The sequence below is a fragment of the Aethalodelphis obliquidens genome, unplaced genomic scaffold (assembly GCF_003676395.1).
Source record: "Aethalodelphis obliquidens isolate GAN/ISIS:26980383/991018 unplaced genomic scaffold, ASM367639v1 scaffold39, whole genome shotgun sequence".
Classification (NCBI taxonomy): domain Eukaryota; kingdom Metazoa; phylum Chordata; class Mammalia; order Artiodactyla; family Delphinidae; genus Aethalodelphis; species Aethalodelphis obliquidens.
The window spans coordinates 7,211,099-7,236,157 of record NW_020837983.1 but is presented as its reverse complement, the minus strand read 5'-3'; the positions used below and the strand labels follow the sequence as shown (position 1 = coordinate 7,236,157).

The following is a 25,059-nucleotide window of genomic DNA, read 5'->3' as shown; positions in this document are numbered from 1 at the left end:
GAGGATTCCTAGATGGATGAATGGTGAAAATTTGGGAGATAAAACTACAAAGGTAAGGTATGAAGCAGTACTTGAAAAGTTCTAGTAAGTCATGCTGAGAAATTGTGCTTTATAACACAAAGAAATAACATATCAATTGTGTGAGGGACTTCTTTGCGTTTGTTATTTTACAGACAACAAAACCCCTGCAGATAATAGCATAAAGGATGAGTTTGTGTGAGAAGAGATTGAAAGTTACTGTAGTTATGCAGGAAAAAAACAGGACCAAAGCAGATAAGTTGGGAGAGACAGACATAAATAATGAAAATTATATACTGTCATCACATACTAATTAGATGGTTTCTGGCAAATCTAAAACAACTAGAGTCTTTGACATTAAAGAAGAGCGATCAGTTATGGCCGACAGGTACATGAAAAAGTGCTCAACATCACTAATCATCAGGGAAATGTAAATCAAAACCAAAATGAGATATCACCTCACACCTGTTAGGATGGGTATTATCAAAAAAGACAAAGATAAATGTTATCAAGGATGTGTAGAAAAGAGAAATTTCGTACACTCTTGTGGGAATGTAAATTGGTGCAGCCACCATGGAAAACAGTACGGATTTTCCTCAAAAAACTAAAAACAGAACTACCATATGATCTAGGAATTCCACTTCCGGGTATTTATCTGAAGGAATTGAAATCAGGATCTCAAAGAGATATCTGCGCTCCCATGCACTGCAGCATTTTTCACAATAGCCAAGATATGGAAACAACGTAAATGTCCATGGATAAAGAAAATGTAGTATTTACAGTCAATGTAATACTATTCAGCCTTATATGAAGGAAATCCTACCATTTGCAACAATGTAAATAAACCTGGAGGACATTACACTAAGTGAAATAAGCCAGAGACAGAAGAATGAATACATGATTCTACTTATATGAAGAATCTAAAATAGTCAGACTCATAGAAGCAGAGAATAGAATGGTGGTTACACCAGGGGCTGGGAGAAGGGGGAAATGGGGCAATGTTTGTTCAAGAAGACAAAGTTTCAGTTATGCAAGATGAGTAAGTCCTAGAGATCTACTACTGTACAGCATAGTACCTATAGTTAACAATACTGTATTACATACTTATAAATTTGTTGAGAGTGTAATCTAATGTTGTGTTCTTAGGAGGGAGGGGTGAAGGAAGAGAGGAAGGGAGGAAGGAAGAGGGGAAGGGAAGAAAGGAGGGAGGAAGAGGAAGCTTTGGGAGGCGATGGATACATTTACGGCACTGACTGTGGTGATGGTCTCAAAAGTGTATGCTTATCTCCAAACCCACCAAGTTGCATACATTAAATATATTCAGCTTTTGTATGTCAGAAGAAATGTTTTATACACAAAAGGAGTAAGGAAATCTCTGCCAAAATTAAATCCATAATTGCTATCTTTCTTTTTAGTCTTTCTCACTCAGAAAATCATAGGATGTCAAAGGTAGAAGGAACCTCATTCTGAGGTGCTCAAACTTCAGTGCACATGCTTGGTCAGCTTGTTAAAAGGAAGGTATCTGAGTCCCATCCCCAGAGGTTCCAATCCTGTAGGCCTGTGTGGAGTCCAGGAGTCTCGACTTTTAACAAGCCACCCTAGTAATTCTGACACATATCCAAGGAACATATTCCGAGAATCACTGATCTGGTACAAGCCCCTCGACCGCCAGATGAGAAAGCTGAGGCCAGGACAACAAAAGTCATGAATCTAACCTCAGGAAGTTCCAGAGTTCAAACCCTAGGTTCCCAATTCCCAGTAATCTTTACACTACACATCTCTTACTGCCCCAAACAACCCAAAGTCAGTGTGGGCCAACTAGATGAAACTGGAATAACCAATCTATAAGAGACACAGGGTCAAATACTGAGAGCAAGAATTTTTGGGGAGTGGCTTTGGTCTCATGCATGCAGGTGACAGCACATTCACCTCAGCAGTAGACCCTTCTCAAAGTGTGTTCACATTCTGGTAGGCTGTTCATAGCCATTCTTCTTTCCATGCCTTGGGCAGCACTTGGTTGGCCCATTCCAACAATGAGCTCAGAAAATTGCAAATACCCCAAACCCCAGGTATCAGCCATGTCACATAACTTAAACTCTTAAGAGTAAGAAACTGGTGGGAAATATTTTGCAACACAGCATTTGACCGTTAGAGCTGTGGGGCTGAAAGATGCTAAAACTGCAGCTAACTACTTACAATTCACAACCTCTTTATGCCTCAGTTTCTTCACGTATCAAAAGGCCATAATGAGACCTTTCCTACACACCTCAGAGACATGCTGTAGGAAGCAGGTAGCTGTGAAACTGCTTTTACAAGTTTTAAAAGGACTATACGAAAAGGTAAAATCCTTTCTTGTCTACTTCAGCTGCCACTATTGGATACTTTGAGAGGTCCAGGCACAAGGGGAAGCATCTGGAAGAAATTTGCTTTTGGCTGGGCTTTGAAAAGAGAAGTGATTACTGATGGAGTGACGGTGAGGATAAAGAAAATAAGGTGGACAGAAGCAGAGACCACAGGGTGGGCAGTCTGATAAGACTGCTGACAGAAATTAACTTTTTTTTTTTTTTTTTTACTCCTATGGGCTCTTGGCCTTCATAAGGCAGAATGTACCAAGAAAGTAAGACACAGAGGAAAGACCTTTTTTCTCTAATTCCGGCTACTTACTAAAAGCTATCTATAAGATAATATTTCGTTTTTAAAACATTGTATTTAAAATTAGGTATGGCTGGATTGTTAAAGGTTTTAATGTGAGGAGGTGTGCTGATATTAAAGGGAGTTTCTCAGCTATTGCATCTCTTGACTCCAGCATTTCAAATTAACAAACCTTATGCTGCATTCATGTTTTCACTCTATAAAATACACATGACTTGTTTTTCTCCTATCTGAACAGGCCAAGGCAACTTTCATCAAGTCATCATCAAACAGCATTATATTAAGCCACCACCTGTGCACATCATATAACACTGCAGTGAGTTAAGGAGCCTGAGTGAAGAAAGGACAAGTTCACATCACAGTTAATTCCCAAAAGTAGGGAGAGTTTTGAAAAGCATCCACTTGTTAAGCTTTGGCACAGTTTCAATAAGATGATGGAAAATGAACTAGACCTCACTGGTCATCTAATTCAAGCATCTGTTCTTTTATTTTAACATCTTTATTGGAGTATAATTGCTTTACAATGGTGTGTTAGTTTCTGCTTTATAACAAAGTGAATCAGTTATACATATACATATATCTCCATATCTCTTCCCTCTTGTGTCTCCCTCCCTCCCACCCTTCCTATCCCACCCCTCTAGGTGGTCACAAAGCACCGAGATGATCTCCCTGTGCTATGTGGCTGCTTCCCACTAGCTATTTGACATTTGGTAGTGTATATATGTCCATGCCACTCTCGCACTTTGTCCCACCTTACCCTTCCCCCTCCCCGTATCCTCAAGACCATTCTCTAGCAGGTCTGCATCTTTATTCCCGTCTTGCCCCTAGATTCTTCATGACCACTTTTTTATTTTTTTTAGATTCCATATATATGTGTTAGCATACAGTATTTGTTTTTCTCTTTCTGACTTACTTCAGTCTGTATGACAGACTCTATGTCCATCCACCTCACTACAAACAATTCAGTTTCGTTTCTTTTTATGGTTGAGTAATATGTCATTGTATATATGCACCACATCTTCTTTATCCATTCATCTGTCGATGGACACTTAGGTTGCTTCCATGTCCTGGCTATTGTAAATGGAGCTGCAATGAACATTGTGGTACATGACTCTTTTTGAATTATGGTTTCCTCAGGGTATATGCCCAGTAGTGGGATTGCTGGGTCATATGGTAGTTCTACTTTTAGTTTTTTAAGGAACCTCCATACTGTTCTGCACAGTGGCTGTATCAATTTACATTCCCACCAACAGCGCAAGAGGGTTCCCTTTCCTCCACACCCTCTCCAGCATTTACTGTTTGTAGATTTTTTGATGATGGCCATTCTGACCAGTGTGAGATGATATCTCATTGTAGTTTTGATTTGCATTTCTCTAATGATTAATGATGTTAAGCATTCTTTCATGTGTTTGTTGGCAATCTGTATATCTTCTTTGGAGAAATGTCTATTTACGTCTTCTGCCCATTTCTGGATTGGGTTGTTTGTTCTTTCGATATTGAGCTGCATGAGCTGCTTGTAAATTTTGGAGATTAATCCTTGGTCAGTTGCTTCATTTGCAAATATTTTCTCCCATTCTGAGGGTTGTTTTTTCTTCTTGTTTATGGTCTCCTTTGCTGTGCAAAAGCTTTTAAGTTTCACTAGGTCCCATTTGCTTATTTTTGCTTTTATTTCCATTTCTCTAGAAGGTGGGTCAAAAAGGATCTTGCTGTGATTTATGTCATAGAGTGTTCTGCCTATGTTTTCCTCTAAGAGTTTGATAGTGTCTGGCCTTACATTTAGGTCTTTAATTCATTTTGAGTTTATTTTTGTGTATGGTGTTAGGGAGTGTTCTAATTTCATTCTTTTATGTGTAGCTGTCCAGTTTTCCCAGAACCACTTATTGAAGAGGCTATCTTTTCTCCATTATATATTCTTGTCTCCTTTATCAAAGATAAGGTGACCATATGTGTGTGGGTTTACTTCTGGGCTTTCTATCCTGTTCCATTGGTGGATCTTTCTGTTTTTGTGTCAGTACCATACTGTCTTGATTACTGTAGCTTTGTAGTATAGTCTGAAGTCAGGGAGCCTGATTCCTCCAGCTCTGTTTTTCGTTCTCAATATTGCTTTGGCTATTCGGAGTCTTTTGTGTTTCCATACAAATTGTGAAATTTTTTGTTCTAGTTCTGTGAAAAATGTCAGTGGTCGTTTGATAGGGATAGCACTGAATCTGTAGATTGCTTTGGGTAGTAGAGTCCTTTTCACAGTGTTGATTCTTCCAATCCAAGAATATGGTATATCTCTCCATCTATTTGTATCATCTTTCATTTCTTTCATCAGTGTCTTATAATTTTCTGCATACATGTCTTGTCTCCTTAGGTAGGTTTATTCCTAGGTATTTTATTCTTTTTGTTGCAATGGTAAATGGGAGAGTTTTCTTAATTTCACTTTCAGATTTTGCATCATTAGTGTATAGGAATGCCAGAGATTTCTGTACATTGTTTGTATCCTGCTACTTTACCAAATTCATTGATTAGATCTAGTCATTTTCTGGTAGCTTCTTTAGGATTCTCTATGTATAGTATCATGTCATCTGCAGTGACAGCTTTACTTCTTCTTTTCCAGTTTGGATTCCTTTTATTTCTTTTTCTTCTCTGATTGCTGTGGCTAAAACTTCCAAAACTATGTTGAATAAGAGTGGTGAGAGTGGGCAAGCTTGTCTTGTTCCTGATCTTAGTGGAAATGCTTTCAGTTTTTCAACATTGAGGATGATGTTGGCCGTGGGTTTGTCGTATATGGCCTTTATTATGTTGAGGAAAGTTCCCTCTATGCCTACTTTCTGCAGGGCTTTTATCATAAATGGGTGTTGAATTTTGTCAAAAGCTTTCTCTGCATCTATTGAGATGATCATATGGTTTTTCTCCTTCAATTTGTTAATATGGTGTATCACGTTGATTGATTTGCGTATATTGAAGAATCCTTGCATTCCTAGGGTAAACCCCACTTGATCATGGTGTAAGATCCTTTTAATGTGCTGTTGGATTCTGTTTGCTAGTATTTTGTTGAGGATTTTTGCATCTATGTTCATCAGTGATATTGGCCTGTATTTTTCTTTCTTTGTGACAATCTTTGTCTGGTTTTGGTACCAGGTGGCCTTGTAGAATGAGTTTGGGAGTGTTCCTGTTCCCCCCTCTGCTATATTTTGGAAGAGTTTGAGAAGGATAGGTGTTAGCTCTTCTCTAAATGTTTGATAGAATTTGCCTGTGAAGCCATCTGGTCCTGGGCTTTTGTTTGTTGGAAGATTTTTAATCACAGTTTCAATTTCAGTGCTTGTGATTGGTCTGTTCATATTTTCTATTTCTTCCTGGTTCAGTCTTGGAAGTTGTGCATTTCTAAGAATTTGTCCATTTCTTCCAGGTTGTCCATTTTATTGGCATATAGTTGCTTGTAGTAATCTCTCATGATCCTTTGTATTTGTGCAATGTCAGTTGTTACTTCTCCTTTTTCATTTCTAATTCTATTGATTTGAGTCTTCTCCCTTTTTTTCTTGATAAGTCTGGCTAATGGTTTATCAAATTTTTTTATCTTCTCAGCAAGCATCTGTTCTAAAGTACAACTTCTCACTCAAAGTAAAACACCCACTGCCATAGCCTTAATTTATGACTACCTTCTCTCTGCTTGGAAATGTCCAAAAATGGGATGCTTACCACCCCAAATGATAGGCCATTATACTTTTTATCAATTTTAATTAAAATAATGTTCTTTTATTTGCTGTTTACCTGTTCACCTCCCTGCAATATACCTTAATGAAAAAAGCAAGAGTTTTAGAGTCATACAGGATTGAGTACAATCCCCAATTCTGCCAATTACCAGTTGTTTGACCTTGAGTATCTTCTTTAAGCTCTCTGATCCTCGATTTCCTCACCTATAAAATGAAAACAATAACCGCCTACCTTAGTGGTTTGTTGTGTGAAGTAAACTATGTATGTGAAAAGTAAATTATATGTGAAAAGTGTTTAGCAGTGTACATGGCACTTAATAGCTGCTCAGTGAACAAAGTATTATTCCACTCATTTGTTCTAGCTCTGTCATTTGCTGCTAATGTTTTAATTCCTCTTTTATGTGCATATAAGAGTTGTTTAAACATATGATGATGGTGAACTTCTTCTTTCCTAACACTGGTCCTTAACCATCTCCAGTTCCTGCCTTGTGTTCTGTTGCCATTTAATCCCAAGTCACTACCCTGCTGGGGTCATAGGGATAGTACAACATAATGGGCTATAGGTAGGGGATTGGGTTATTTAGTGACTTGGAACATCTTTCAACCAAAGGATATGATACAATCCAGATAAACACTTCAAACCATGACAAGACGGAAGAAATAAATCCAAATACAGGCATAACTCATTTTATTTTACTTCGCTTTACTGCACCTCACAGATACTATATTTTTCAAAATTGAAGGTTACTCTGCATCAAGTAAACTCTATCAGTGCCATTTTTCCAATAGCGTTTACTCACGTCATGTCTCTGTGTCACATTTTGGTAATTCTGATAATATTTCAAACTTTTTGATTATTATTTGTTACGGTGATCTGTGATCAGTGACCTTTGATGCTACTGTTATAATTGTTTTGGGGCACCACAAACTGCACCCACTTAAGGTGGCAAACTGACTCAATAAATGTTGTGTGTGTTCTCACCACTCCAGACTCTCTCCCTTTCCTTGGGCCTCCTTATTCCCTACGACAAAACAATATTGAAATTAGGCAAATTAATAGTCCTACAATGGCCTCTAAGCACTTGTTCAAGTAAAAGGAAGAGTTGCACATCTCTCACTGTCAATCAAAAGCTAGAAACGATTATTATGCTTAATGAGGAAGACACATCAAAAGCAAAGAGAGGTCAAAAGCTAGGCCTCTTGCACCAGTTAGCCAAGTTGTGAATGAATGCAAAGGAAAAGTTCTTGAAAGAAACTAAAAGTGCTACTCCAGTGAACATACCAATGATAAGAAAGTGAAATAGCCTTATTGCCCCTATGAAGCAAGTTTGAGTGACCTAGATAGAAGATAGTATCAGCCACAACATTACCTTAAGCCAAAGCCTAATATAAAGCAAGGTCCTAACTCTCTTCAATTCTGTGAAGGCTGAGGAAGGTGAGGAAGCTGCAGAAGAAAAGTTTGAAGCTAGCAGAAGTTGGTTCTTGAGCTTTATGGAAAGAAGCCGTCTCCATAACATAAAAGTACCATGTGAAGCAGCTAGTGCTGATGTAGAAGCCGCAGAAGTTAGCTAGAAGATCTAACTAAGATCATTCGTGAAGGTGGCTACACTAAACAACAGATTTTTAATGCAGATGAAACAGCCTTCTATCGGAAAAAGATGCCATCTGGGACTTGCATAGCTAGAGAAGAGAAGTCAATGCCTAATTTAAAAGCTTCAAAGGACAGGCTGACTCTCTTATTAGGGTCTAATGAAGCTAGTGACTTGAAGTTGAATGAAGTTTAAATGACCATTTCAAAAATCCTAAGGCCCTTAAGAATTATGCTAAATCTATACTGCCTGTGCTCCTTAAATGGAACAAGAAAGCCTGGATGACAGCACATCTGTTCACAACATGGTTTACTGAATATTTTAAGCCCACTGTTGAGACCTACTGCTCAGAAAAAAAGATTCCTTTCAAAATATTACTGTTCATTGACAATGCACCTGGTTACCCAAGAGCTCTTATGGAGATGTATAATAAGATTAATGTTGTTTTCATGTCTGCTAGCACAACATCCATGCTGCAGCCCATGGATTGAGGAGTCATTTCCACTTCCAAGTCTTAACTATTTAAGAAATATATTGTAAAGTTATAGCTGCCATGGGTAGTAATTCCTCTGGTGGATCTAAGCAAAGTAAATTGAAAACCTTCTGGAAATGATTACCATTCTAGATGACATTAAGAACATTTGTGATTCATGGGAAGAGGTCAAAATATCAACATTCACAGGAATTTGGAAGAAGTTGATTCCAATCCTCATGGAATGACTTTGAGGGGCTCAAGACTTCAGTGGAGGAAGTAACTGCAGATGTGGTGGAAATAGCAAGAGAATTAGAATTAAAAGTGGAACCTGAAGATGTGAATAAATTGTTGCAATCTCATGATAAAACTTTCACAGATGAGAAGTTGCTTCTCATGGATGAGCAAAGAAAGTGGTTTCTTGAGATGGAATCTGTTCCTCGTGAAGATACTGTGAAGATTGTTGAAACGATAACAAAGAATTTAGACTGTTACATCCACTAAGTTGATAAAGCAGCAGCAGGGTTTGACAGGATCAACTCCAGTTTTGAAAGAACTTCTACTGTGGGTAAAATGCTATCAAACAGCCTTGTATTTTACAGAGAAATCGTTCCTGAAAGGAAGTATCAATCAATGCAGCAAACTTCACTGTTGTCGTATTTTAAGAAATTCCCACAGCCTCCCCAGCCTTCAGTAACCACCACCCTGATCAGTCAGCAGCCACCAACACTGAAGCAAGACCCTACACCAGCAAAAACATTACAACCTGATGAAGGCTCAGATGATGGTTAACATTATTTAGCAACAGAGTAATTTTTAATTAAGGTAGATACATTGTTTTTGGAGATATAATGCTATTATTGAACACTTAACAGACTATAGTATAGTGTAAACCTAACTTCTATATGCACTGGAAAGCCAAAAATTTCATGTGACTTGCTTTATTGTGATATTTGCTTTGTTGCAGTGGTCTGGAACAGAACCTGAAATATCTCCAAGGTATGCCTGTATAACGTTAATCACAATCAATGTAAATGGACTTTACTGTCTGGTTAAAAGACAAATATTGTCAGACCGGAGTAAAAAATAAAATACAACTCTAAGTTATTTGTGAGGGACACACCTAAAGCTTAACACACATAAATTTAATGTAAAGTTTATGAAAAAGATATATCAAAAAACACTAATTAAAAAAAATTGGTAAAGCTGTATCAATATCAGACAAAATCGATTTAAAGGCAAAAGGATTATTGATGTGAAGAGAATCATTACCAAAAATGCTCAGTTCACTAGGAATATATAACAATTTTACATGTATATGCACTTAATTACATGGACTCAAAAGTATATAGAGCAAAAAAAAATGTCTGAACTACAGAGAAATGGGCAAATCCTCATAATAATGGAAGATTTTAACATACCTCCTCAGTAACTGACATATCAAGCAAAAACAACAACAAAATCAGTAATGATATAAAAATCTGAACAACACAACAAACTTGATCTACTGTGTACGTATGAGACAATACATTCAACAACTTGAGAATACACATTCTCTTCAAGCACACATGGTTATAAAAATTAACCACATTCCGGGCCATAAAATAGATCTCAACAAATTTCAGATTCTCTTATCTCACATACTATGTTATCTGAAAGCAAATAGTTAAATTAAAAATCAGTAGCAAGAAGAACTATAAAAGGAAATTACATATTTGAAATCCAAAAACACACTTCTAAATTACCCAGTGGTTATAGAAGAATTAAAATTAGAAAATACATAGAACTGAACGATAACAGAAATACTACTGATCAAAACACATGAAATGCAGCAACAGACATTCATAACTTTGGAATAGTGTAGAATGTACTTAAATGAGATTTTAGAAAGCAGAAACCATAAAGGAAAAGATCAGTTAATTTACTATGTCAAAGTTAATCATCTTGATTCATAGAAAGACCATAGAATGACTGAGGAGGAAAAAAGCCACAAACTGGGAGAAAATAGTAGCAATACAAATACCATCAAAAGCATTAGGACCTAGAATACAGAAGAATCTCAAAGAACAAAAGAGGAAAAGATGAACAATCCAACAGAAAAATGTGAAAAGTCACTTCATAGAAAGGGAAACAGGAATGGTGAATTAAAAGATGTTCACCTTCATTAGGAATTAGGAAATTGTAAATTTAAATCACAAGATACCATTCACACCATAACACTGGCAAACACACAAAAGTCTGATAATAAGTATGGGAGATAACATGGAACAAAAGAAGAAATCCTACACTCTGGAAAACAATTTGGAATTACATGGTAAATCTGAACATGCACATACCTATAACTCCCTTTCTGGCATGGACAACTGAGCAGTGTTACTGAACCAGTACCACTGCATACAGCCGTGTGCCTTGTAATTAGTACCTCTTAGAGGTATACAGTATCCCTACACGTAAAAACATACAGAGCAAGCCTGTCAGTGACAATTACTGAACTGGAGAACACCAGAGAAGACTTGGGGAGAAAAATCATCAGTTTCTATGTCAACATTTTTCACAGAGAATACAGTCTAGTTAAAATTAAACCTTAAGCTCACAATTCTATACTCTCCTTACTCAGAAATTTTGTCTACGAATAATATAGTCACTAGCTACATTGTGTACTAGCTACACTAGCTACAATGTAGTACTAGCTACACTACATTTAGCTACTGAGCACTTGAAATATGGCTACTGCAAACCGAGATGTGCTATAATTGCAATCTACCTCCTAGATTTCAAAGACTAAGTACAAAGAAGAAAAAAAGAGTATGAAATACCTCACTAATTATTTATATTGATTACATGTTGAAATAATATTTTTACATTGGATTAAATAAAATATATTACTAAAAATGTATTTCACCTGTCTCTTTTTATTTTTTAATGTGGTTACTACAAATTTCAAACTTAGTATGGAGCTCACATGCTATTTCTATTGAACGGGGCTGTTCTCAGAACTATCTGAACCACGTATTCATTATTATCCATGTCTTCATTAAGTAATGATGGATTGAAAAAGTTCATTGTTAAAACTGGTGAAAGGGAAATAAAAATGTGTCTCACACTGAAAAGTCAGGACCATAATAAAGGAAGTCATTTGTTAACTGCATGCAAAGTGAGGAACTGAAATCCCTGTACTCCGCAAATGTCACCTCTTCACCAACACAGAGAATAGTCACAAGTGCACAGACATTGAGACGTCACCAATGTCTTATCTTTGGTAGGAATGGAAGGGACTTTTAAATGTCCTGGCAATGAGGAGGTATAACAAAAAGGGAGTTTAGTGATATTAAGCTAAAACTTAAGTCCTGTCTTTAAAACAGGTTTGAAACAGAAGCCTTGTGCTGAGATTTGAAGAAGTCTATATAAAAGACTGTACACCACTCTGCCCCAGCCAACAAACCTGTACCTGAAATTCTGAAAATGCCTTTGTTAACAGATAGATGCATTAGTTGGGGGTTCACGGGGGACTTCTTTTCAAATGTATATATTCATACCGCGATAAAACTATGAGTCCTACCATTGATCTCACATAGAACTTGATCTGAGCTATCTTCATCAGATTCTTTCCTCAGACAACTCACTAACACTGAGGCATTAAAAAAATATTTTTTTCTGGAAGGAGGAATGCTAAAAAAAAACATTGCCTTGCAGGGGGTGCTCTCACTGGGACACTTTGGGCAAGTGAACTCTGACAGCAGAGCCACATGGGGGCCCTGCTCAGAACCTGGATGTGAGTGGAGTTGCGCCAGACAGCACGGGGATACAGGAGGATAACATGAGAAGAGGCCGCCGTAGAGACAGCAACACATTTTGCCAGAAACTGCCTTGATTTCAATTTCAAATCACCAAAAGATTTTATTGCCCCAAATAAACATTTTCCACTTTTTACTTCTTGGAAGTGTTTTTTGTCATCTGTTTGTTAAGAACGGAAATAAAAAATACAACTACTATGTTAAAGTGGGTTAGCAACCAAACTTACATATTTTGGATAATAACATGTCAATAAGATAATTCAAAAACAAAATTTTAGGGGACTTTCCCTGGCAGTCCAGTGGTTAAGACTATGCGCTTCCACTGCAGCTAGCACGAGTTCGATCCCTGGTCGGGGAACTAAGATCCCACGTGCCGCGTGGCACGGCCATAAATTAATTAATTAATTAAATTAACCATTCTAAAAAGAAAAATTTAACATACTAAAGATAACCCACAGTGAGCCCACCGAACATCCTAATTGGCTCAAACACCTATTTTAATAGGGTGCTATGCCTCCATTTATCCAGATGCCAGAAAGAAAAGGGTCTTCACCGTGAACGCTGAGGAAACTAAAAAGCATTTTTCATTCTGTAGAGGTCGGGGGTGTGCAAAGAGCATGATGTGGAAATTGATGTCAGCTTGTGAAAGATAAACAGGAAATACCACCTACGGCCATGTTGAGACTTGAGAAACACTAGATCAGTGTCATTGAGATAGGGCCAAACCCAAATGAGTTTTTCCTTTAACAGATTTTAGACACTTTCGATTTGTGTATTCTACTCAACGTTATTCAATTACAGATCATCTAACTCTGTAATTCCCCAAGCCTCTGACTTCTCTGTCATCTCCCTGAACGCGTCCAGTCATTTCGCTACTTACCAAAGTCTGGGTGGGAAGAATGAGGGCGAGGAGGAAGCTAAATTCATATCAGTCTATTACACTTCTTAGCAACACTGTAAAATATTCACAAAGGAAAAAGTGAGGTGTCTATATGACCTGGGAGTTTTGTTTAACCGCACTGGAATACCAAAATGGGAAAGAATATGTTCGTGTTTTTACATACCTGCTTCAAATTCCACTGTTCTTTTAACAAAAATATTTTCATCAAAAAATGCTCCCTCGGGCTTCCCTGGTGGCGCAGTGGTTGAGAGTCCGCCTGCCGATACAGGGGACATGGGTTTGTGCCCCGGTCCGGGAAGATCCCACATGCCGCGGAGCGGCTGGGCCCGGAAGCCACGGCCGCTGAGCCTGCGCGTCTGGAGCCTGTGCTCCGCAACGGGAGGGGCCACAACAGTGAGAGGCCGCAACAGTGAGAGGCCGCATACCGTAAAAAAAAAAAAAAATGCTCCCTCATCCATGAACTTGCACCTCTGTCTGGTCCACAGAGATCTCCTTCCCACATCAAACCTGCCAACCCCCGGCCCATCCACCACCACTATTTACAGACCCTCATACCATTTTCATTCTCATGAAAACAGGTTTGTGCCTGATTCCCTCTCCACTGATTATCTCAGTTCATTCACGTTACAGAGTATTTCCTGAGACATTTCATGGAAGCTCCTGGCTTCTCCTTCGTCATTCAACAAGGAACAACTCCTCCCCCACCCCATCTGGTCCCGTGATGCTACAGGTCAATCAAGAAGTTTGGACCCATCATATGTAGAGGGAATCCGTGTTCATCCTACAGTACGAGTACAATACAAAGGTAACTGAAAGTTCCCAGATTAAACCAAACCATCAATCCCACGCCAGAACAGACCTGAAAGCTTATGGTGGATTCCAGGAAAGCCTGAAGTATCCAAGGAGCCAACCTGTATTAAGAGTACACTAGCTTATATCCAACGTTCGTTTTCGTTAACAAGCTGTGAGACAGGTATTATCTCTAACTAAGAGATAAAGGAACTGAGGCTCAGAGAGTTTAGCTATAGTTGTCCAAAGTCACACAGTTAATAAGTGACAGACACGGTTCAAATCAAGGTCTAGATGGTTAAAATCCAGTAAACTCTAGATCAGTGATTTTTTTGAACAGTCTTCCTCTTTGGAGCTTAGTTCTAGGCAGATGCTGCTATAAGAAGGAAGTGAGAGTTTGGAAAAAATTAGTAATGCAGGTGGTAAATGGTGCACAATGAGCAAGGTTTCAGAACTATCTTAGATGAAGAACCTCCACTTTTATCTTTTTTATGCATTGGAATTCCATAAAGTTTAATGGAGGTAGGGAGGACAATTGAATATGTCTTTTCTTTTTTTAAAGTTAATGTATATACAGTTTACTGCTCTAGGTCAGTAGGTCTCAAACATAGATGCACATTAGAATCACCTGGGGAGCCTTTAAAACGCCTGTTGCCATGGCCACATCTGAGACAAATTACATCAGAATTTCTGAGGGTGGGACCCAGGCATCAGTAGTTTTGTAAAGCTTCCCACATGATACCATTCAAGTTTCAGATCCCCTGCTCCAGGTTAGGAATGCTAAGGATTGAGTAGTTTTCCAAAACCTTTAAGATTAGAAAGATTTTACAGGCCCTCTGACAACCACCAGTCTTTTGGGGGAAGGAGAAAAGAGATGAGCTGGAGCATCTCACTGTCTCCCTCCCTGTACTAAGCTTTCTTCTTTGGCTGTGTTCATCTTTCCAAGTCTAATATCCTAATGTCTGTCATCAGCTTCTCCCAAGACACTTGGTCCTCTGCAGTTGTCTATTCCAAATTTGGTTTCTTGCTACCCCCAAGAGAGATGAGCTGACTTCAGGAGAGGAGAAGAAACTCAAGCTTTCAGGCCACTGGTAATTTTCTATGGCCTTCTCATAGCTTTAGTTTCCTTTCATCTTCCCGTCTCTTCGTTTTAACTTGTTCTATTCAGGATATGTTATTTAAAATATATGTCCAGTAGGGTCATTATATCCTCAAGCTCTGTGCTAGCCTAGCAAAGAGAAAAAATTAGCTGATTCCTTCTGAAAGGACTATGGTCCTGAGTGTTCACATGCGTCTGTCAGCTCTGGCAGGGGGCAAGACACGGGAACATGGAACACTGCCACTGCCTTTGTGTTTATCCTCCTCATTATCCGAGGCCCTCTGTGTACAGGGTCTCCCAACTGCTGACAGTCTCCAGACCCAAGGCCATTTTCAATATCAAATAAAGCATCAAAACTCATCCTGAAATATCAGACAAATTCAGGAGATGAGACATGGTATAAGCCAACTGGCTTGTCTCTTCAACAAGTCAATGTCCTGTGTTCACAGATACACACAAAAGCAAGGATGAGGAAAGACTGTTCTAAGCTCAAAGAGGCTGAAGAGACATAAGAATGAAGTGAAAGGCACTGGCCCTGATTAGATCCTGAACTGAACAAACCAACTACAAAAGATACTTTGGAGACAAATGGGAAAGTTGAATATGGATCAAGTATGAGATGATATTAAGGAATTTCAGTTCATTTTAGTAAGAGCAATAATAGTATATGGTACTGCAGGAAATAGTCATATTTTTAGAGAAATATGTAGGGATGATATAACACTAGCAATAAAACAAAAATGATGAGGCAAATATGGCAAAATGTTGACAATTATTAAATCCAGATGATGTGTATATAGATATTCAGTATTATATGCTAACTACTTTGTTTGAAGTTTTTCATAATAAAAAATAATTTTTTAAATTCTCATCCTGCTTCTCCTGATGGTGTCACACGAATCCTGGGTCACTCATTAGTGTTCCCATCCTGGATCAAATAAGCATTTGAATGTGTCATCCCTGGTTCAAGGAGCCCTCAGCTGCCAAAGGTGAGAAAAGACCAGGTATCTGGAAGTCAGTGAGTCTGTGAGTTACCTTTTTACAACACTTAGCTGCAAGCTAGGGGTCTTTTGAAGCCGGAAAACTAGGTGAGATGTAAAAGAACTGTCAGGACTCAAGGAGCTAGAAATATCAAGACAGCAGCACCACAGAACACAGCAGTGAGACTAACTCTGAACAGGCACTAACAGTGTTTTTATACCTATGTCAGAAGCAGGAGCTGCTAACCAGACCAATTCAAAATTCTGTCCTGGAGATGCCATAAACAGTGGTTTTCACTCTTCAAGGATACTACAAAGGTGCCCATACAGAGAGGGAGGGATGGGGTAATAAAACAGGGACCAAGTAGATAGGGATCCAGCGCTAGCCCTCTTAGACCACAGCTGCTCCCTTTCTGTGTTTTATAAATTGAGCGTCCTCCTAAGATTTCGTTTGTTGGAAAGACTTCATTGCTTATAACAAACAGAATGAGGGGAGGAGAATTTCAAAGCCACCAGTCTAAATAACACTCAACTAAGAGGATAAGTTTTCAGTCTACAGATCTTCCTCAACTTCCTCAGCTTGGGTTTAGGTCCTGATAAACCCATCGTAAACTGAAAATATCTTAAGTCAAAAATGCATTTAATATACCTAATCTACTAAACTCATAGCTTAGCCTAATCTACCTTAAATGTGCTCAGAACACTTACATTAGCCCAGAGTTGGGCAGAATCATCCAACACAAAGCCTATTTTATACTAAAGTGTTGAATAACTCATGTAACTTATTGAATACTATACTGAAGGTGAGAAACAGAATGGTTGTCTGGGAACAGAATGACTGTAAGAATATCAATTGTCTATCCTTGTGGTTACATGGCTGACTGAAAGCTGCCCATGCTACCGCTGCCCAGCATCACCAGAAAATATTTTTCACATATCGCTAACCTGGGAAAAGATCAAAATTCAAAACTGAGTGTATGGTTTCTACTGAATACATATTGCTTTCACACTACTGTAAAGTCAAAAAATCATAAGTGGAACCACCATAAGCTGGGACGTAAGGGTTAATAAAACAATCCCCTGTGTCAGGGAGATCATTCAGGTCATTTAAAACACTGCTGTATTTCATTTAATATGCATGACTGGCATATTCTTGGACAATTGTGTCAATTGAATATTTTTTAATAAAATCAATTTTTAAAAACCATTAGATCCTGATTTTAAAAGAAAGTGATTGAATTATTTACTTTAAAAAAGATATGGACTATCTGTAAAGAATGGGCATGGCTGTGTTTCAATAAAACTTTATTTACAAAAACAGCCAGCCAGCCAAATCTGGCTGCAGTTTGTCAACCCCTGCTATAGACATTTAAACTTTTCTTTTATGATCTCTGGATACATAGCCTGAAGAAGTGAAGATTAAGGAACCACAATAGCTATTCTGTATATCTGAAGAGCAGTCAAATGAAAAAGGAAATAAGCATGATCTGTTTATCTATTCATTCAACAAATAAATATTAACAGAATGCCTGTTCATGCACCAGGCATTTTATAAGCATTGTGGATACAGCACCAGACAAGACAGATCAAATCCCCGCCTTTATAAGGGAGTAAAGAGGAAAAGGGAGTAAGGGAGTAAAGAGGAAAAATAGAACTGTTAAAATAATTACACTAAGCTAGTGTATGAAGCATAAAGAAGGGGTTCTGTCCTGGTACAAGGATCTCACGCTTCTCAAAAGTTCACTTTATACCACTTTGCTTTTACAAAAGACCTACATTAGTACCGGTTTTTGCTAACCAAAAGAAATTCAAAGAGGAATTTTCACTTTTACGACAAAAGGCAAAACGCAAAGGTTCAGCGTTTGTTTTGCAGCAAACTGTTACAGAGGCAGCACGCACCCCAAGCAGCGCACGCGGAGCAGTGAGTGGCAGCGCCAAGCTCCTTCCGTGGGAACTGCACTCAGCATCTCAGCATCAAGCCGCCATAGCTCTGAACCGTGTCTGTGAGCATGTGTGCTTTATCTCGATTTACTTTGTGCATCTGTTAGCAAGATACGCTGTAACTGCCTTTTCGCTTTAAGTCATTCTGGCTTCATAGGTTTCATAGGAATGCTCTACTTTCAGACAGCAGGAAACCTATATTGGCCTTCCAGAAAAAGATAATTCTGTACTGCAACCTAAAGGAAGAGCAAGAGTTAGCCAAGTAAGGTGGGAAGTCAGGGATGTGGGGATTCCAGACACAGGAAAATAAACGTACGAAGGCAAGTGACACCAGTGCACAATTGACAACTGGAAAAGATCAGTGTGCCACATACCAGCGTTCAAGATAGGGCAACAAAACCCAAAGGTGGAGAGGAAGCTAGGGGATGAGTCAAAGAGGGAGGACCATGAGTCACTTTAGAGATTCTGAACTTTATCCTAAGGGTAACAGAATTCCTAAGAAGGGTTTCCAACAGTGAAATTACAGAAGAGACTGGTGTTTTAGAAAGCTCCCTCTAGAAGTTGTATGGGGGCTGAAAGTAAGGAGACCAGGAGACTAGTTAAAATGCTATTGTTTTAATCCTAGGGCAATGATTATCACCTGTACTAGCTATGGATAGGGACTAAAAGAGGTAGAGGAAGAATTTCTGCTTCCAATAGAAGTCAGAGAGACTGGACTTACTGGTACAGGACTAACCCTCCCACCATTGCCATAGAACCATAAAACTGAATAAGGGCAACAATTTTCAGACATTGGAAAAGAAGCAGTGCAAGCCTGCAACCTCTGAGAGAAGAAAAATTTGCAAGGTGACCCCAACTGTCCAGCTCTTTGCCTAGGAACAACTTAACCAAAAACAGCAAAGTGAGCTAGAATCCAAGCAGAGCCCAGCAGACTTACTGAATTGAGAAAACAGAGTTCTGAATTTGAAGAGCTGGAATCTGCAAGGCAGGGCACTAGAGAGAAGGAAGCTGTATAACAAGGGGCCCTGGAAGTCCATGTGGTGTCCCTGCAAGTCCTTAGCTGAGGGCTGGACTGTACAGCCCAGGTGAGACTACCTAAAGCTTCCCAGAGAGTGGCTGCCATAGGTTTGAAAAAGGAACAAAAAAACTAGAGTTTGAGCCTTGGTGGAAGACACTGGCATTCTGGCACAGCCCGAGAGGAAAAATCTCATTATCACCTCATAAATCCCCTGGGCATCCAGCAGAAACACCAAAAAGGCTTCACCTTACGAATAGGGACCACATCCTCTGACATGTACGCTCAACAAGGATGATATCACCAAAAGGGCGAAAATTAATTCTGGGAGGAGAGAGGGAGTGAAAAACATCTTAGATATTACACAGCTCATAAGCAGGTATATAGTTATATCTGTGGTATTAAAACTTCACAAGGGGAGTGGGGAAGTGGGGGCAGGGTCAAAGATGGGGGGAAGGAGTGAAAATGCCTAAAAAGTCTCCTTGACGGGTAATAATTTTAAAAAGATTGAGAACACTGCCTTAGAGTACAGACTACTCTAGACCTTCCCAAGAAAAGCCTAAAAGTAAACCTTAACAAGATCTTCAAAGGAAACAGAGTTTATAAATGAAGTCCCAGTAAGTTAGAGAGGCTTAGGTAAACACATAGAGCTTTCCAAAGAACCATTCTAGCAAAGCATAACCCAAGCTTATCCAAGTTCAAGGTGATCAAGTGACTTCTAAGAAAAACACTGCAACTGCCTTCAAAAAAGAAAAAATACTCCTCAGAGGAAGATATTTTCAGAGGAAGATAACAGACCACATAATATCTAAAATGTATCACCTGCAATATCTAGCATACAATCAAAAATTGCTAGATCTGCAAAGAAAAAGGAAAATGTGGTCCATAGTTAAGAAAAGAGTAATCAATAGAAACTGACCCCAAGATGGCCCAGGTGTTGGATTTATCAAAACCTTGTAAATAATTATTATAAACGTGTTCAAGAAGTTAAACGAAAATATATATGCTCAGAGAATTCAAGAAAAAAATATGGTTTTCATTATTAAACAAATGAGACTATAAGTAGAGGAATGGAAACTATTAAAAAATTTTACATTCTAGGACTGAAAAGTATAGTTACTAAAACGAAAAAAGTAGAGAGACCTGAGAGATATTTAGGAGTTGTATATTTTAGGATATCTAATAGTGGTGAACAGAGAGACAGGACTCTGAAAAATTTTGCTCAGACAACTGTGTGGGTGGTAGCACCATTTCTTGAGATAGTAACACCATAGGAAAAGTATGTCTACATTGTTCCAAAAGTCAGAACCAGAGGGCTACTGTGTAGAGATGATAAAGGACCAGATGATAGGATGACAGAACAATTAAAGCTATACAACAGTGCAACTGATTTTGTTGCTAAGTAGGGAGTACCCTTCATAGGAAACTATTGACAGACACTAAATGAACTATAGATTCTATAGAATAGAATAATACTTTACGGGATAGAAGATTGGGCTAGGTATCATATGAGGTCCCTTTTAAAGTTAAATTTCTATTGTTCTCAAATCATTATGAGAACTGTACTGTGGTGAATGAAAAACAGGTATAGGCTCAACAAATAATGTGAAAAAGATGTATGGGGCCTAGCCTGCCCTTTCACTAGATGGCTCCGTATTCACAAGACGTTGTGGTATGCAGAATAAAGCACTCCTAAAGATGTCCAACTCTTAATCTCTAAACCTATGAATATGTTAGGTTACACAGAAAAGAGGAATTAGGGTTGCTAACCATCTGACTTTTAAACAGGGAGATTATCCTGGATTACCCAGGTGAACCCAGTGTAATCAGAAGGGTCCTTAAAAGAGGAAGAGAGAGACAGAAGAAGAGAGTCAGAGGGAGACAGAACTACGGAAGAAAGGAGCAGACAGATGTAACATTGCATTAAAATGGAGGGGAGGAGCCATGAACCAAGGAATGTGGGCTGCTTTTAAAAGCTAGAAAGAGCAAGGAAATGGATTCTCCCCAGGGCCTGCAGAAAAGAAAGCAGCCTTGCCAGCACTTTGATTTTAGCCCCGTGAGACCTATGCCAGACTTCTAGCCCACAGAACTGTAAGAAAATAAAATCGTATTGTTTAACCCACTAATTTTAGAATAATTTTTTAAATGCAGCAATAGGAAGCTAATACAATGATCTAGAACTGTGCCATCTAAGATAGTAGCCACTATGCACATGTGATTACTTAAGTTAATTAAAATGAAATAAAAATTAAAATTCAGTTTCTCGGTCACAACAGCCACATGGCCAGCGGCCACTGTACTGGACAGTGCTGACAAACACTTCCGTTATCACAGAAAGTTCTACTGATCTCCTCAGTGACTCTCTTCAATTATGCTTTCAGGCCTATAACTTTGTGCAGGGCTGTTTTTAAAGCCATAAGCCTCCTTTTCTTTCCTACGTCAAAAGTAAAAACTATATGTTTCCAGGAGAAAATAAATAAAATGTCATAGATATAACTAAATCAAATAAGTTCTGGGCCTATTACAAAAAAGGAAATGCCATTCTGGTTTTACCGAGTCAAACCATGGGCTTTGTGGAAGATATTTTCATTGAGCTCAAAGGTTTTTATTTCAGTTTTCTCCTATATTTGTGGCTATTCCAGAAGGTTATAGTCGTAAGAAATAGGCAAATTGAGTAGCAAGATCACTACTGCAATTTAAAATTTGCAAAAATGTAAAAGGGATGTAAGTAATGACTATTGAATAAAACAAAATCAAAATCACATCCTCCTCTATAACTTTGCTGGGTTTTATTCACAGTACTAATATAATGAAACCTGAAGACGTAAAGCAAGTTAGTGTCAATGAATGAGGTCACGTTATTCAAAATTATACTACTGCTTATGAATCATAACTTCCCATTTTAACATTAGGCTGTCATCTTAAATGTATGCCTTCAAATGTTTTAAAAATTGGTCTTCACTCATGTAGACAGAACTTCATATTCATCTTGATTTGAAATCAGTGAAATTTATTTTGTTGAAAGTCCCCCTCCAAAGTAGCCCCTAAGACTCTCTACCCCCAGGGCTTCCCTGGTGGCACAGTTAGTTGAGAGTCCGCCTGCCGATGCAGGGGACACAGGTTCATGCCCCGGTCCGGGAGAGGCCACAACAGTGAGAGGCCCGCGTACCGCAAAAAAAAAAGACTCTCTACCCCAACACCCTCCACACACTCACCCCCCAACCCTCAAAAGCTAAGTCCCACTCTTTCCAGTCACACAGGTCATGCTGATGCTTTTCCCCAAAGCTAACAAAATGCCCAATCATCCAAGTCACTCTGGAGATGAGAAACATAACAGGCAGAGGCTGAAAAACACATAGCTGGCTTAAAAGTACAGAGGCATTGGTTCAAAACCAGGGACTTAAGAAAAATTCCCCAGGTCAAGTAAGCATAAAATTCCACAGGTTAAGAACAAAACAGTAAGTCTCGAGAAAAGAAAATTCAGGCAGCAAAGATCACGAATTAAAGCACAGTCCAGGCAACAAGGACTGGATCACTAGCTGACAGCAACGTTTCAATATTGCAGCTGTTGCTTCAGCCCAGGAAAAAGAGCCAATCTCCAAACATGGACATGGCAGGCTATGCTAGCACAGACACCCCCGCAGGAATGAGGAATGATGGGAGGGCAGCATGGCCCACTCACCTTCGCACATCGATCATATTAGCATCGTTAGAGCCATTATCACAGAGAATACAGAAACCTCATTCATTATCAAAGGTAAAAATTGCATGAAATGAAGTAATATATTTCAGAATGGAACATGGAGAAGAGCATCACTAACCATACAAAACTATAATTAAAACCTGAGTAAAATAATGCCTATAATTGTGAAACGTACCCCTGGGATTCTTTGGGCAAAGGAAAAAGAAGGATCCATATAGTTAGGGAAAGTGGCAGTACACAATCAAGAAGGAGATGGAAGACTTCCCTTGGCAGTCCTGTGGTTAGGACTCTGCACTTTCACTGCAGGGGACATGGGTTCGATCCCTGGTCCAGGGAACTGAGATCCCTCAAGCCACGCAGCACAGCCAAAGAAAAAAGAGGAGATGGAAAAGAGAGAAAAGGCCTACTGGTAGACCTGAGCAGGCCAGCGTTCTGAGGTGGATACCAGACTCTGATGCAGCCGCTTCTGCAAATAACTTCTAGCAGCCATAGGTCTTAGAGTAGGAGCAAAGACACCATAGATGAAGAATTTGGATTCCTCTGCCCCCAGAAAGCTTCCCATATGCTTGCTGATACCTGAAAGTCACCATTTCAGTTATAGACAAAATTCTTAAAATTAAGTGTCTACGGTTGCCATACAGAGAAGCTATGTGAGAAAAACTCTGCTTTCCATTCTTACTCATCTTTCCTAAGGAGGATCTTTATTCCCACTCACACAGACATATTCCTTGGCTACTAAGCTGTCAGTGTGCCAGATGCTAGGGTCTCAAGCATCTAGTTTTAAAAGACAAAGTCCCGGCTCTCAAGGACAATAGAAGGAATGGACAAGAAAATGAATCATTAAAATATGGTAAATTAAATTGAATTCCAGTAGAGAGATTAGGCTCGAGGTAGATGCAGCTATCTTTGGGCAACTGACAACAAAACTGTTTAGAGAGGCTATAGAAATTGGTGTAAATAACTCAGCCCCCCCCCTGCTTTTAAGATTCTTCCCTGTTCATCCTTTTTGTCAAGTCTTTAAAGTTGAAGTTCCCCACGACTGAGACTCTCTTTTTTGAAGTCTATACTCTCTCCCTAACCAATTCATCAATACCCTTGACTTCAAATACCACCTACAGTGCTGTCACTCAAATGTGTATATTCACTTCAGACCTCTTCTCTGAACCCAATAACATGTATACACAATCGTCTATGTGACATCTCCAACTGGAGATGTTTTACAGGTACTTCGATTTCAAGATTTCCAAAACTGAATGCCTGATCTTCAGAACCACAGAAGGTCACACTTATTTGTCTCCCTCCAATCTACAGAGCCACAAGATTGATTTCCTGTTTGCAGTTCTTCAATTGCTTCCCACTGCTCATGGGATAAAACTTTAAATCCCTACACACAGCCTGAAATCCCTCAATGTCCTGCCCTCTCCTGCCTTTATAGGCTCTTCTCATGTATTCCCCTACTTTTGAACTCCAGATATGTTGACTTTATCTCACACACTCCAACATGCCATGCTTTGTCCTGATTCCTCTGCCTGGGTTATACCCTCCTTGCTGCCTTCAGTCTATTCTTACTTCTTCAGAGTTCAGTTCAATCAGTATTTTCTTAAAGACACATTCCTGATTCCTTGCACTAAGTCAAAATCTCTAGGAATACACTTCATAGCATCACCACAATTATAATTAAATAAGGACAAACATTTATTAAGCACCCACTATTAGACCAAACACTAGTCTAGGTGATGAAAATTCAGCAACAGGAAAACAAGGTCTCCACTCTCTTGGAGCTACATATCTATATGAAAAGAGAGACAGACAATAAGCAAATAGACCCCCCGAAAAGCAAGATAATGTTATGTAATAATATGGGGACAATCAAACAGGTGATGTGAGAGAAACGGGCTGGGTTAGGAACAAGGCCAAAGGAGAGAGTACTTCTCTAATCGGATTGTTCAGGGTCTGCTTTTCCTGAAGGAATGTAAACTTCAAAGGGCAGAGGCTTTGTCTGTTGTTATATCCCAAGTGCCTGGACATAACAGGTACTCAATGAATACTGAAGTAATAAATTATGAAATGTATTGCTTTCTACGTAGGACTATTTTCCAATATGCCACAGAACAGCTGCAATCTCAGGGAAGTCACATTTTTTATATTATAAATGACAGCACCGAAATACTTGTTCAACATACTTGTTGAATAGATGAATAAATGAAACAAAAATTTCCACTTCCATAGGTCCCCGGGCATTTATAAGGTTCTTCAGGGGCCAGAATCCCTTACATAATCTACCTCTCCAAGTCGGTGATTCTTGACCTCTGAACCCAACAACAGCCAAACAGAACTACAGGGTAACCACACAAGTAGCTGATAACCTCTTGGTTTATCAAAGTGCTCTTGGTAAGTGAATAGCGCAC

At 39.0% G+C, this 25,059-nt stretch overlaps 1 protein-coding gene and 1 pseudogene across 1 annotated transcript in view; one reads left to right on the top strand and one right to left on the bottom strand.

Moving 5' to 3' along the window:
• CPQ (carboxypeptidase Q) overlaps positions 1-25,059 on the bottom strand; it is a 454,642-nt gene that overhangs the window by 391,888 nt on the left and 37,695 nt on the right. The gene's annotated exons all lie outside the window — the stretch shown is intronic.
• LOC113633261 (tigger transposable element-derived protein 1-like) lies at positions 8,670-9,199 on the top strand (annotated as a pseudogene).